The sequence below is a fragment of the Stigmatopora argus genome, chromosome 22, assembly GCF_051989625.1.
Source record: "Stigmatopora argus isolate UIUO_Sarg chromosome 22, RoL_Sarg_1.0, whole genome shotgun sequence".
In the NCBI taxonomy this organism is placed as follows: domain Eukaryota; kingdom Metazoa; phylum Chordata; class Actinopteri; order Syngnathiformes; family Syngnathidae; genus Stigmatopora; species Stigmatopora argus.
This window is the reverse complement of record NC_135408.1, coordinates 10796290-10812500: the sequence shown is the minus strand read 5'-3', so window position 1 is coordinate 10812500 and position 16211 is coordinate 10796290. Positions and strand designations below refer to the sequence as shown.

At 38.1% G+C, this 16211-nt stretch overlaps 1 protein-coding gene across 2 annotated transcripts in view; it reads right to left on the bottom strand.

Annotated features, from left to right (window-relative positions):
• Positions 1 to 15319, bottom strand: part of pcdh1a (protocadherin 1a) — a 99011-nt gene extending 83692 nt beyond the window's left edge. Inside the window, exons 1-3 of one of the 2 annotated variants that reach the window (XM_077593090.1) lie at positions 15249 to 15319; positions 1322 to 1378; positions 1 to 142 (exon numbers count right to left, since the gene is read on the bottom strand). The exon at positions 1 to 142 is cut by the window's left edge and continues 3 nt beyond it. The gene's annotated coding sequence lies outside the window, so the exon portion shown is untranslated. Of the gene's footprint in view, positions 143 to 1321; positions 1394 to 15248 lie in introns of both variants that reach the window. The other variant, XM_077593089.1, reaches the window with a different exon arrangement.
• Between the last annotated feature and the right edge of the window lie 892 nt (positions 15320 to 16211).

Below are 16211 nucleotides of genomic sequence, written 5' to 3'. Positions count from 1 at the left end.
CCATCTCTTCTAAGCTTCCTTCCTGGCTCGTGTTTCCTAGGCAACCGTGTCAGAAGTACCGGGAGGGCAGCGGACAACCTCCAGGGAGCCAAACCTCTATCATCCCAAGTTTGCCTCGCACTTGGTCACGTGACAACAGTTCCTATGGCAACCAGGTAGAAACGGTATCAGTAAGATGGAGAGAATCGCTGAGCCAAAGACTCATGCAAATATGCAATTGATGAAAAACGCTCATTAAGCATCGAGTCTTCCTCATTAGGCCTGAATCACGTCAAAAAGAAAAAAGAAATTTGGAGGAAGATTATGTGGTGCCTTTGAAAACATGGTAAATATTAGCTAATTGGATCTCAATGGTGGGATATGACAAAACTATTTCAAAACAAGAGAATTGGTTTTTCTTGTCCTCTTTCAAGAGGAATAATCACTACCAGCAGAGCGGTTTAATTCTGGGAGCAGGTGGCCTTAAAGGTCTTTTGGTCTATGGTGCGCATTTGGCATTTCTAAGCCTTTGAGCGACCACAAACAAAGAAGATCCCCGAACCTCTGGGCTAAACTAAATGGTTGACTTTTCCAAGCCTTTGAGTCTGCACAAAGCTGTTGGAAGGGGTCCATCAGATAAGAGATTCTCATGGGTGTCCTTTTAATTAAATATGTGACATGCAACAAATTGGCATTAGCTCATGTAAGTAAGCCTGTTTGTGTTAGCGTCCGGACCACTTGTAAACAACTATATTCAAATTCAGTCACAAGAGGAAAAATACTTCCTTACAATCCATTTGCAGTAGCCCATGTCATGGAAATGAGTATAATTAACATTTACATGGAATAAGAATGAATACAAGTAAACTATACCTGTTAAACTTTGAAAATACATTCATAGAAAATAAAGTGCCATTGCAGGACCTTTTTTAATTCAACAGCAATCTTGTTAAAGGGTTAAAAAAACACATACAATAACCAGCTTGTTCAACAATGTACTAATGTATAAAAAATAACTATGAATCACAATTAAAGGTCTTTTTAGGTGGCATATATGTACAATACTTGCAAAAAGTTTGGACTCACCTCTTGTAGGAATGGAATAAGAATGAATACAAGTAAACTATACATGTCAAACATTGAAAATGCATTAACAGAAAATAAAGTGCCATTGCAGGACCTTTTTTAATTCAACAGCAATCTTGTTAAAGGGTTAAAAAACACATACAATAACCACCTTGTTCAACAATGTACTAATGTATAAAAAAATAACTATGAATCACAATTAAAGGTCTTTTTAGGTGGCATATATGTACAATACTTGCAAAAAGTTTGGACTCACCTTCTCTTGTAGGCTTTTTTTTCTTCTTTTCATTCCTATTTGGCTTCTAGATTCTCCCTGAAGGCATCAAAACTACAAATAAACATGTTGGAATTATGTACTTGGCAAAAACAAACAAACAAAATAGGTGAAATAGCTGAAAATGTTATATTTTTGTTTGTTAAGAGCCTGTGCATTGTTTCTATTTTGCACACTGTGGGGAAAGAAGCCAGGTGTGCCTTGTTGAGGTCAATTAGAGGAATTTCTTACTTTAGCAAAGGGATTGTAAGGAAGCAGTTTGGGGTCAAAAACATTCAAACAAAAGAAGAAGAAAAAATGCCATCAAGCATCTGGATAAAAAAAGAGGAGAAAGATAAACACTATGTATGTTTTAAAAATATATATAATAATGACATTGGGGATTTGTAAATGAGCATTGCATTATGAGGCGTTCCGCATCCTGCACTCTTGGTATGCGTTTAGGGAAATTCACATTCAGATTGGGAAGTAGCAAATAAGTCCCAAAAGGGTAAAAGTGGCGGGTATTATTTTGCTTTACTCTCTCCGGCCCGAAAATAAAGACTCGTTAGAATGAAATCAGAGCTTCTTACATGTGATTGTTGAGTAAGTGATGTACTAAATCAAGGCCAAAACTATTAAAAGAAAAAATAATTTTTGAAACTGACACTTTTTCATATTTACTATTATTATTTTTTAACATAAAATCACAAAAAATACTTTTCCCCTTTCAACATTTTTTTTTTGCATTCAATTATTTTCCACTTTTAAAATGTTTGGGTTTTTTTGCCTTCATTTTTTCTGTTTTGCATCCTTTTATTTCCTCCCCCTCATATATATATTTTTTTATTTTGTTCCAACCCAAGTTTCAGCCATTTTTTTAAATGAGCACTTATAAAGAGTTATTATATCACATCAAAATTATACAGCTCCAGTATTTTTTATTCAGGGTAGATATTTGGTTATCTTATTTCGGGATGATTCAAACCTATAAACACATGAAGTGGACATTTATTAGACCTAAAGCAGGGTGACTAAGTAGAGGAAGGAAGAGAGCAGGTTTTATTTTCCTGAGAAGACTGGGGTCATTCCACATAAATCAAAAAATGCTCATAATGTTTTATTACTGTGGTGCCCCAAGTGCCCGCTTCTATAGTGTGCCAGGTGGGCAGTATTGGAAAGAGGGATGTCCACACCTACACATTGATGGAGAAAATGGCTCTGTTATTGGAGCAAAACATTTGTTGCAATAAAAAGGTACCTCCAAAAATTGCAGGACATCTTGAACAATATAAACCACCTTTTCTGGTTTAAACATTTCATTTCTAGTTGTATAAAAGAGCTTTTTTTGTTGTTCTTTCCTCAATCAATTCAATGTCTTTGTGAAAATAATGTTATTTTAATGGTTCAGTTATCCAAACAGCAGGATTTCCGGATGGGAAAGAGAATAATATGAATAAAAAACAACAGCGTAAATTATAATAAAATGTTTCCCCTATACAAGTCTTTGTATATTTTCGAAATATAACAAGAAATAATAACAGTGGGATATAATCGCAATGGGGGACATAGTTAAGCTTAGAATAGTAATGAAGACAATAATTAAGCTTGTCAATAAAAGTACAAGTCTGACATTATTTTTCACATTTTGTATTCAGAAGTTGTGTATAAATTAATATATAAATACATTATTTCTCTTGAGATTGGGCTCAAAGGCAGAAGCAAATCCACCTGTCGCGAGGGAATGATTTGAAACAGACCAGAATAAGCAACGAAACCCCAAAAATTCCAGTGCATAAAATGCCTTTTTATGTCATTTTGTCATTATTTTGTTAAATTTGACGTAGTACCCACAAATAAAAAATTACATGAAGTTCCCAACTCACACTAACTTAACATAAAACACTGTTAAGACTATACCACTAGTCCCAAGTACTAATACAGATTACTAGCTATCTTTACATGTGAGCAAAATATATAGATAATATAAAATATATATAAAATATGCATGCTCCTGTGCTGCTTCTGCTTACACTGGTTAGTTCTATGTTGCAGCACTACTTTGTAGTATTCTCAGCGGGTCATTTTAATGTCATTTATCATAACAGTGTGGCACTTTTCGTCTTTCTACTTCCATTAGACTTTATTAGGCTTTATTTCGCCACTATTTTCCCACCAGGCGGTGATTACACCGGGGTTGTATACCGCTGCACTTCTTGTCGAAATGTATAAATAGCCGTGTGACTTGTAATCATAATGTATTGTTCCCAAAAACAGCACTGCACCAGCACTGAATTCCCTCAGTAAGACTAACGCAATAAGATCTGCTACCATGGAGACGAGGTGACACATCTAACCGGTGATCAATATCATTTGCTTGCCTGCACACAGCACGGCATTTATCTCAACCTCTAGTGTGTCTATCACAATGCTGACTGAAATTGATGGCACGCAATGATGCGTGGCCTAACGACCAGACAATGGATCCACGGCACATCGCCCACCGTCTTTTGTGCCGTTCACTAACGGAGATTTTAGCACGTGTTAGACACTCATCTTCAATGCATTGATTGAGAAAGTCCAGCGTAAATATTATAACTCCCAAAACCAACTGCTCATTTTTGGGGTGGCATAGTGGATTTCCTGACCAGTCATTTTAGGAGCCAATCAGAGCATCAACAACACCGACACTGGTTTTACATCACTTATGGGGGTACAGTTGACAAATGCTACTGTTTTATGATGATATACCTATGGTATTTTCACAATAAAATAGACTCAAGTAGGTATGGATGACCTGATCATGTGATCAAAAAATCGGGTTAGGTTACATTATTTCCATAGGAGAGTAATCAGGTGAAAAAAAAATGAGTTTTAAAGATGAATATATATTTTTTTCATTCTTAATGGATACAAAGCAATAAAATCAAGATGTACGGCCATGATTTGTATTACAGAACATCGCAAAACAGGTAAAACAGCAGACATAAACACTTCTGGGATGCTAGCTCTAACTGGAAGGTGATGGTAAGATAGCATCATGCCAGGCTTTATGAATGAATACGATTTTCTCATGCACAGATTGGACATTTAGCACCGTCAATGGCAGCCAAAATATTATTATTATTATTTTTTGAAATGGGTTGGCCAACATAATGGCCCCCTGACCGTGACCGGACGATTCGCCGAAAGACGTTTCACCGACGGACGTTTCACCGACGGACAGTTCACCGAAACGGGATTCGCGCGCTCGCCCCGCCCCTGGATCCTGTGTGTATATGTTTTTCAACCTCGGCACAAAAAACAACACAATGAGAATCATCCCCACTTTTATTTGTTTAAAAAATATTAAATTAAACACTATTTTTTTCGGTGAAACGTCCGTTTGGCGAAACGTCCATTCGGCGAACTGTCCGTCGGCAAACTGTCCGTGGGCGAACTGTCCGTGGGCGAACTGTCCGTGGGCGAAACGTCTTTCGGCGAATCGTCCGAGTACCCCCTCTGACAGAACCCATGACTACAACGTGGTAAACACAACTTTAACAAACCGGAGCTGATGAATAAACTACTCATGTTGGCATAAATGAATTTAATGAGTCACTTAGATTATGAATCATTTGAAAACATCCAAATATCATCTCTTTGCTCAAGGTTGCTCAGGTATACAGACTAGCCCTCCCACTGTTTACAGTCCCCATTTATTTTCCAAAGCCTAAAAAAAAAGGCACCACCGCGGCCTCCATCATGCATTTGAAAAGTACTTTCCAAGATGACGTCCTGCTGCTTGTTTTCTGTGGAACTGTAGGCTAAAATGCAATTAATGTAGTCATGACGGGGCTTCCTTAAGTGAAGTTTTTCAACTAGCGTGTCTTTTTTTCTTTGTAAATTGGTATCTCATACTGTTTGGTGACGGCGTGAGCTGCGCCATCCCCTCTGCTCGTGGCATAGATTCTCTGCTCTGGAAATGTAAACACCTGCAGTGCCACTGTGCTCGTTCTAATTAAAACTCTGTCTGTCTAATGAGAGACGTGCCTGTCGGGCCCCTCCACTACTCATTAAATCACTACTATTCGGGGCTGCTTTTATAAAACCCCGGTGCACGCTTGGATGTTCTCACCAATCTCCTGTGCAAGTATTTGTTTCAAGACTTTTCTCCAAGTTCTTTGTCTTATAGTTACACGTGGAGCAACAACTCCAAACTTTTTCTTTGTTTGAGAGGAGGGATTTTTGGGGGGACCGCGAGGGTATACCACGGATTTATCGTTGGCTATTGTTTACTAATTGATGGAGAAATATGACGCAAATTCACTGCCGTTGCTAGACGTCCAATTCAATTTGCATAGAAGGTCGACAGCAGTTGCGCAATTTTTTTAATGGCAGCCATTGAGTTTAATAGGCTACTTATGGTTATGGTATCGTTAGAGTTAATAGTTAATACTTCTTTAGGTTTATATAAGGTCTTATTGATTTAGGATTTTTCAATTTTATTGACATTTTCTAATTGGGTTTTCTATATATTTTATTATTTTCATGCCCCAATGTTGCATTTGTATTTTACATGTAAGTTCAGGCCCCAATGGGTTAAAATACACACTACAATAACACATAATAATGATAAACATATTATGCAAATGAGAAACAACAGGCCTGTAAAAAATCGTATTCAGGCTGCCTTGATTTGTTGCAAATAATTTGTGTTGATATAACAAGAGCAGAACAATTCCACATTTCTTTTTAGTATGATATCTACAAATATTAATAAATACCTTTCATGGGTAAGATAATTTGCTCCCATTTCAAAAACCTCGCACATCCATCTTCTTAAAATTGCCCCGTAAGAATCCGACTGAGGTCAAAAGCAACCGCATTAATTCCAAAAACCCACCAAAAAAAGTGTGTTCAGAAAACCGAACACGTGCAGATTCCACACAACAAAGAGTGAATGAGATTTCAAAGTGCAAGCTCTAATACGCGAGGAGACCGAATAAAAGGACAAGCCGGGCAACATGTGGCAAACTGGCTTGTGGAGTGTCGCGTTGAGATTGTTTCAATGGATTTCTTCTCTGCCCAGCGTGTCCAAAGTGAATTTGTAGATGTCTCTCTTTGGTCAAAGACGGACTGACTGTGAGAGATTAAAGCCCAATTCTAACTGCTATTTACCCTTTACCATTGAAAGTCATCTGTCAGCAGACCGAAAATAGAACTAGAACACATTTGGTTGCTATTGACGGGACTAAACGTCCAATTCTATTTTGACAACAGCATATTTCACCTATTATTCTGTTGGATCAGATTTCTGTCACCGAGATTTGTCTGATCAAAATAAATGGCCTAAATAACCTCGATAAAGCCGTAGTCAGATCTGGAAAGGGAGAAAAGAAAGATTTTCTGATAACAGCCTGATGGGACATTAACTTTAAACATGCTGTTCCAATTACCATGGAGAATTCATAATTCAGAACTTTTCTGTGATCGGGAAACTCAGATGGTGTCGTTGCTTGAAGCTATAAAGCAAAGTGCCATGTTCGCTCAATTTCTCAGAGAGCCAATAAATCGCCATCCTTGCTTGTCCCTTTAGCTCCGTCTTTGAAAGACTTCGAAAGGCACTACAAGCAGAACCGGTTTTCCCTAATGGGATTTTTCAGCCAGTCCGATCGGCGCCATCCCGTCAAAATACCAACGTAGATCTTTCCCAAAACCCGATCGACAAGGCCAGTCCGATTTTCCAGACTTCACAAAGGATCCCCGACAAAAGAACGCCCCGACCATCCGCCGTGCCGATTGGAGCATCTCCGGGATTATTAAGAAACCTGAAAACAAGGTCAAAGACTTGAGGAAGAGCAGCGAGCGAGTTAAACTTAACTTCCACTTCATCCCCAAGGCTCTGAAAAGACTTAGAAGATAGTTGAGGCAGGCTCTATTGAAAGCTCCCCCGTTGGCATGCAAAGCTTTACTTTTGATGTTAATTCCTTGAAAGCTGTTTCTTTAGCTGGGGATTAGTGCACCAAGAGCCTGGCTTACCATACTCCGGCTAATAAAGATGAAACATTGACAACACAGGTACTCATACGTGCGCTCACTTGCCGGCGCGGGAACGTGGGCTATAAGGGGGCCTTAATTATCGGGAACTCACTTCGCTTCGCTAAGTAGAAGAATGGGAAGACACCGTGTTTGAATTTACTGTAGGTAAAATAATGAGTGGGAAACTCAGGACTTGAGTTCAGCGAGCCAAGGCTACCTGCTGTTGTTTCAAAATCTTAACGTGTGGCTTTCTAAAGGATTGACAGTTATGAACCGTGTCCATTAGTGCCGATGATTAGCCGTCACGTTTGCCGCGGCGAGCGACCGATTCGTTGGCGGTGGGCGCCAAGGATGAAAAAAAAATCACGGTGATTAATGTTTTTTTTGTTCCCCGGACTATTCACCTCTTTGAATATTTGAAACGCTTTGCTCCATCACTGAATCCTCTGCTTTGACACTTTAAGAAGTCAATTCATCAATCTAGTCCTTGTATTCATCCTGCTTCCTAGCACAATGATGTGAAAGCCTTTCCATTTTTCCATCACTTTGGCTGTTTTCCAATAATCACCATCCAGAGGTTTCCTTCCATTGACCTTACTGTATTTGCTAAAAGTGTTGTGGCGGTATAAGACTATACACAATTTGCAATTCGTTCAAACTAATCATGTTGTATGTATCATCCAGTGGCGGGCCGTCAGGGCCTTCAAGGCCTTCTCTGCTGGCCTAAGAAATATCTGAATCATATATTATATTTTGTCCATCAATACTTATTAAATAATTCCAAAAGGTCGGACAACTCCAAAGCAAGCAAATCTGTCACAACCGGCAACGAGCATTTTCAGCACTAAATCGAATAAAAATGCATGCCAGAAATACGACAGGACAGGCTCGACTTTCAGCATTAGCTTCGATGGCGATAGAAAAGAAGGAAGAAAGGACGATGGATATTCTGTATGTACAGTTAAAAAGGATTTTTGGTGAGTAAAATATGGCTATATTTCTAAATAGTATTTTAATTGTATGAGGTTATTATTGATTATTTTTTGTGTGTCGCAGCTGTAGATGCAGTAGATGTTTTATAGCCATAAAATAGTTTTTGAGGGTTGGATTGAAGGCGTCGCTAGAAAATGCACGGACCGCCGCTGGTATCATATACTTTATTGAAAACGTGGCAGCCTTCTTTTTGCTAAGGCTAACAGTGGTGGGAGATTCAAGAATTTCAATTTGAGAACGTAGACATTTTTTCATTGAAATGATGAAATTGGGCCAACATTGAAAGTGATCATCCAATTGCAGGCCACAAGGAGACAAAGGACCAACTAGCTAAGATTAGGCCATTTAAAGTGTTCAACCAGCCTTACGTACGCTGCATATTCTTGGAATGTGTGAGGAAAACGGAGTACCCGGAGAAAACCCACGCAAGCCCGGGGGAACATACAAAGTCCAAACAGTGACGATCGAACGCAAGGCCGACCAGAACAGAACGGAACAGAAACATTTTGCGTAAAAATGCTGATTTGGATATTAAATGGAATCATTTGCCACCATTTGGAAGATGGAAGTCATAGGAATAAATGAGAGCCCCGGGTAACATATGCTCCATGCATTCAGAGTTGAATAAAGCCTTTTAGTGCCAACTTATCTGATGTCATCGCGGGGTAATGGCCGTCTCACGTTTCGACCAAATATGAATTTTAATCTAAACCCCCATGATGCAATTGCTAGCAATGTGAAGAATACATTTGGAAAGTCAAATGATTGCCTGTGGCCACAGCAGGTAGAAGTAGTAACTGCTTCATTTTCTTACTCTCACAAACTAAACTATTTTTCCCCTTCAATAGTACATTTCTGCCTACTCATTTAAATGCAAAGGAAAATTACCATAGCTGGGTTCAACACCCAAATTATTTGGCGGCGACAGACGTCCAATCCATTTGAAGCGGGAGGGTTCGCAGCAAATGAAGAAAAGGTTGATTTGCTACGATACGATCCTCCCACTTCAGACAAATTGGACGTCCACTGAAGACAATCTCAATCTCTGTTAGAAGCATGCACAGATGTATTTAGATGGAGAGTGACATACACCCAAACAAAATTGATATTAATCAAGCCGTGCACAAAAGAGTAGTATCACTTATTTAATATCTTGGACGGCTGCCTTTACTCCTTCTAGCATCGCTCTGTATATTTTGATTTGCCAACTGTACATATTGATAGAGTGTCTTATTCCCAAGCGGGGGACATTGGACTCTTGAGGCGTCAAGAAAGCGATAAAGCATCATCGTTCCGCGGAATTGTGTTAACTAAAATATATTGACGTTCTGCGTGCAACTAAAGGATGGCCTTGAGTTTCTCAGGGATGTCAAAAGTAGGCATTTGGATGCATTGTGAAGAAGTACTGCAATTTCATCATGGCATATTAATAGGGAAAAATGACCTCTTGGTATCTGTAGAAACGCTTTTATGTATATGTAGCAACTGTTTGTTTAAGAATGTGGAAGAGTTTAAAGGTCATTGAATTGCAATCCTCAGTTTTATATACAGAAAGCCAGATAAGGGGTTAGGGATAGGGCACATGTGTCAAAGTGGCGGCCCGGGGGCCAAATCTGGCCCGCCACATCATTTTGTGTGGCCCGGGAAAGTAAATCATGAGTGCCGACTTTCTGTTTTAGGATCAAATTAAAATGAAGAGTATAGATGTATATTAAATTTCCTGATTTTCCCCCTTTTAAATCAATCATTGTAATTTTTTAATCCATTTTTTTGTGTTTTTAGTTCAAAAATCATTTTGTAAAATCTAAAAATATATTTAAAAAAGCTAAAATAAACATTGTTTTAGATCTATAAAAACTGAATATTCAGGACTTTTAATCCAGTTCTTTTAATCCATTTATTAATATATAATATAACCTTTTCAAAAAGCCAGCCCTATAGTGAAGTCAGAAAGTATACCTTTTTTCAAAAAGCCTTGCTTATTTATTGATTGATTGATTTTAGCACACAACATATTTCTATTTGAAAATGAACTGGCCCAGAGACTACTACAACAATACAAACTATATGTAAATATATGGCATCCAATTATCCTTAAACAAGTTTATTTAGAGTTTTATCACGATTACATAGCCATTAGATTTGAAACTGGATTGGAGGTCTATTGCCCGCTGTCAGTGGCAGCCAATGAGTTAATAAAATCTATCTCTGACTCTTAGTGATCTTTCATTAAAGACGCGGGTATCACAGCACCCTGTTTGGGAATGACTGATATGGGAGTATGTTTTTTTTTCTCCTGCTATTATATTGCGTTCACCTTTCAACAGAGAAAGGTGCATATTAACTGCTCCACCACAGAGCTGACCTTTACTATAATAATAATTATATTTTGTTTGCACAAGACTCAGACTGCAGATATCATTCTAAAGCCTGCAGCCATATTGGCAGAGCATTGAACATGATCTGAAACCACGCAGAAATGGCTTTGACGGCCAGGGACAGATTTCTTTAGACTTTAGACCAGTATTTGGTCTCACAAATCCACATCCAATTTGTGGTTCTACTTTATGCTTGGATTTTCCTATGGGATTTACTCCATACAGGCGTATGTATAATTCTGCTTATTTATTTAAGATCGTTTTAGTTAGAATTTTGAGTTTTCTGGGATTTTCATGGATAAAATGATGTTGCTTGACCTGAAATGTTAAGTTCTACTCACTTGTTATTTTTTTTAATTGGAGAAAGCACTGCTTTCAATGTAGTAATGTGATATTTGACAAATAAAATATCGTAAAAGGAATGTCCTTGAGCTAAACGTGCTAAAAAAGCACATACGTATGCTTCTCGAAACGACACCGTCGCTATGTCGGACCCTTAAAATGTTCCAGAGTGCATTTTCTTTAACAAGTGTTTGCCTTTTTTTTCCTGAAACAAGACCGTATAAATACTGGTGATAAAAAAAGCGAGCTAACACCTTCTCAGTTAGTTGTTTGTGGCAACGGTGGCCAATCGGAATAAGTGCTACTTATTGATTGTGCAGTATTTTTCAGCCCTTGCTTTTGATTCCATCCATTAGCTCAACGAGGAAGTTGAACCCATTATCAGCACGCTTCATCCTGATAACCACCATTTATTTTCTCTTCAATGATCCAGCCTGCTTGATACTCCTCGTCAATGGCTGCCAATGAGCTTAATAAACGATATTCGTCTATTTATATATCCTAACGGCAGATTAGTTAAGGGTGTCGAAAACGGATTAATGCTTGACATTATACACCCAAAGTGTGATAGGCAGAAAATAAGAAGTTTTATTCTTTTTTTTTTTCCTTAAAGAAGTTCTACTAGCAGCTTAACCATAAAAAAAATTGAAAAAAAAGCCAGTGTGTCATGTCTCGTTATCTTGGCGCTTTTGTCAAACCTCAGTAGCTTAGCGCAGACTCAATACTGGCTAAGTTCGACACATTGACTTTGATATTGAGAGAATTTTACACAGCCCAGTGAACACTTTCATTCCTAATACAGGGTAACTCTTCAAGTATTTGCATTTTAACACGTGCATAATTTCCAGACATAAAATGTAAATTGCCTCAGCATAATATATAATTTTTTTGTATGCGTGTGTGTTCACCAGCCCAAAATTATTTGGACATCTAACGCCATTAACAGGAGTCAATTTATTAAATAAGCACTTTTTAAAGAATTAAGGCATGGTTTCCCAAACGGTTGCAGGATATATTTTCACCAATCGGGTGTCTTAAAAGGAGAAAAGTGTTGATTGTTTCAGCAGAAAACTAATCTACTAAATTTGTGTGGAGTTTGCATGTTCTGTCAGGGTCTGCGTGGGTTTTCTTTGTGTTTTTGGGCTTTCTCCTCCATCCAAAAAAAAACATTAATGGTAAGCTGATTTAAACTTTTAAGTTGTTCCTGGTAAGAGCGTGTATGTGATTTAAAAGTTGGGCTACAACATGGAAGCGGATGCAAAGAAATGCCATGCTAAAGTCATTTATTTAAATCCCGTTTCCCTTTTTTTCCTTTTTTTGTTTTCCATTTTGGGAAATTCACGGTCAACCACTATTGTCTCCAACATAATTACATGTAGACGCTGTATTTAAAAGAACAAAAAAAAGGTAGAACATTCATCACACAGTGCAGAGATATGTTCTCTGTGCCGCGGCAGGAGGAAACTGAAGCGTTATCTGAATGACAGAGTTATTGTTTGCCTGTAGCTCTCCACTGAACAGTTACTGAGTAAAGAGGTGGGCAGAAGGGAAGCTGCCCACCCAGGCAATCTACTGTTGGAGGACTTGAGGGAGATGGAATTAGTCCTTCTCCACTGGGTCTGCCTACTGCTTCGGCAGTTTCTCTAGTCAATAGTTCTCCGCCGAGTGACGAGCTGAAATTCATCTTTCGATTGGCTGACTCCATTCAAACCTCGAAAAAAAACAATATCTACTCTCCTCTTCCAGTCCATAAGGATCTGGACGTCTAGGACGTCAATGGCACCCCATAAATGGCCTGAAAATAATAGGAATTAACTGAAAATGTAAATTGAGTGCATTGCATTTTCTAGTCCCAGCCTTAAAATATTAATCCCAAAAACTTTGGGGCATGTAGTCAGCCAAATGTGCCCCATTTTGTTGGAAATTAATTTGCAAATTAAATTAGAAAGATTTGTTTTATATGTTATAGACTTAACCCGAGGCAGTCAGCAGTTATAAATGTAGTCAATAATCCATTTTGGCGTGTTGCGACATTGAGGGATTCCAGCTAATTATTATTGGCAAGATAAAGCACTGCGAGAAGCGCTCTGAGCGTGGAGGAGAATTTCAGGACGGAATATGTTATCCAAAATAGCTTGAATATATATATACTACAGTGTTTAACTAACACGTTGCACTGCCACCCAATGTAAAATCAGTGGCACAGCTTTTGTAAATCAACCATTGCTTACTGCCTCAAGCATGGATGATAAACACACAACTACTCACCCACTTTTATCAATGCGAAATATTTTCCAGGAACATTAATAGAATTATTTTTTGTACTGATTTACAATAACAACTAGGAAAAAAAACAGTGAATGAGATGTTGCAGAGGAACCCAGTAAAAGTCATCTCTTTATTATATATTATATTATATTAAATGCTTATATTTGTTGTATAGAGGAATAGCACAGAACCACCTAAACTTTGAAAGCATGTGTCAACGCTGTCATCCAGTCACTATTTTTGGGTAATTAAAAAAAACCATTATGAAGACTTAGCTTTCAAATATGTGGACATGACATTTTTGCTCAGGTAAACCACAATGGTAAAATTTAGTGTGCCCTACATGACCCCAACATGTCATGACCACATATTTAGACACCGTCTCAATTTTAATTAACAACATTATTGTATTTTTTTAGAATAGAATTTCAAAAGTAATGGCTGCCAATGAGTGCCCTATAAAGATTGAAAAGCAGTTATTTTGTCTTATTTTAGTTTTATTTGGCACTTTCTTAAGTGGAGTGTATTAATGTGTCACGTGACATAACAAAACTGCAAAATGAAAATGTATTACCAACGGTTAATTTGTTTATTTCCAAAATAAATACGTATGTGGTTTGTTAAGGGAGAGTTACTACAAGATCACAATCCACTTTTCCATCTTTAAAAAAAAATTAGATATGTGCTGACCTCTGCAGGTGCAATCCTGCCTTACTTTTTTGACAGCCATCATTTCATCAAAAAACACATTCCTGACACATTGTCAAACTTAAAAACAAAAATATCTATCAATACATGAAGAAAGCATCCACAAATGTTTGACTGTAGCTCAGCACCACCACAACAAATGATGAGAAACGTATCAGGATTGAGGCAGGCCGCCCTAATGTGACGGCAAAACTATGCTATAGGAACGTTGCGAGCAAAATTGCAGAAGTGGGCCATCGGCCTTTAGTGACAAACAACCAGAGGCTTGACTTGAATTGGAGAAAATAGAGGAGCGGAAAGGTGTCTGTCGGTGGGGCTGGCATCGGGGCACAAAGTGGAAATGACAGTCTTTAGGCCATAAGTGGCAGCAATTGAGGGGAAAGAGGCAAAAGTGCAGCATTAATGGTGATTGGCACACGGGCCACGGGCAGAGGTGTCCAACTAAAGGACTCTTATGGACTGCATCTAGCTGCTTGCTAGTCACTCAACCATTTTTATATAGAGAAATCGAGCGGAAAAAACTAAACTAAAGCTCATAAAGACGAGGCCCTCACACATGTGGATGTCATACGTTGGGTTATAGGCCACAATAATAACATTTAGTATAAGTGTGTGGACATTACAATGTGATGTCATGTATGTGGACATCAGGTGTTAAATTGTGTTACTATTTTAATTGGATGAAATCATCACCTGCTCTATAAAAAGGTGAAAAAAATTGTAATATAAAAATGGCCTCATGTTTTGCTTGTACATTTAGTCTCCTTTACTAGAGAATAATACCTGCTCAATCAACCTATACAGTAGATGCTTAAAAGTCTCAATACTGTAGGGACAGTGTGTGAAATGAATCTTATGTAGGCACAAAATGGATAGTTACTATTATCATATTTTGTACTATTATTTAGCAGCAACAGTACAAGCCCATTCAACTGTATTCTAACTGGCTGCCAGCAGGGAGAGACACATTCACACCACATTACGTAAATAGATTCCATTCATTTATATTACTATGCTAACAAGTATGCAATATTGAGCTGCGTGTGTTTAACACACTACAATTGCTTAGCTCCAAATAGATCTCCATTCCTGTAATATAATCATAACTGAAATCTCACATCAACAAATATGGACATTTCACTTTGAATTGGACATCTAGGCCTAAGACGCACACCGACAAAAATAAAGCACCATAACCAAAGACAGAAAAAAATACTCACCACGTCAATGCAGCACACAAACACGGGGTTCAGATACACAGACGGGCTGATGACAATCACAAACACCTGGGTCACACAAGGGAGCCAGAAAAAAACACAGCAGGTGAAACTCATAGACAATCACTCCATCAGGACACCAAAGAAAACACATCCAAGCACCAAAACATGCCACTACAAGGTCTTAGATTTTAAGGTTAATAAAATAGCAATCAAATAAAAACATTCAACACAAACCATAAACAAGTGTGTGTGTATTAAGTATCATGGTAAGACTGAAAAAGTTGACTCCAGTGGCTTCTTTCAATAAAAGATGATCGCCTTAAAGAGCTTTTCTCACTGATACATTTGGCTCATGTGTCGACATCTGCTTGTTGGCAAGTTAATTGTTTAGCTCCGCCTATCTACCAGTGACCTTAATTGTCTTTTAATCTTCAGTCAAAGATCAGCTATGCCTTCCTCTTCTCTAAGCACGTCTGCAATTTATCGGATGCCTCGTAACGGCGAGATGATTCGCTTGATGGCAACAAAAAGAGAAAATCTTGCTAATGTTAAGACAAATTACAAATTAATTTTTGTCCGATTCACATACCTGTCAACATCTGCCGATAACTGCCCTTATAAATGATTATGATTCCCCTTACGAGTCGTACGGTGTTTGTAAGGTTTTTGGGGGGTTTGTAAGGGGAATCATAATCATTTATAAGGGCAGTTATCGGCAGAGGTTGACAGGTATGATTATTCACACAAAATAAATCACAAACACTACAGTTTTCAGCCAGTTTTTTAACAAAAATGTACAGTTCTGCCAAAATGGGCCCGAAATAAATAGCATATGACCTGGAAATGCTCAAAATCAACATGGAATTGCCTGTAAATGCACCCAAAATTAAAAGGGAGTGGCCTGTAAATGCACCAAAAATTAAAAGGGCGTGGCCTATAAATGTCCCAAAATCAACAAGAAGT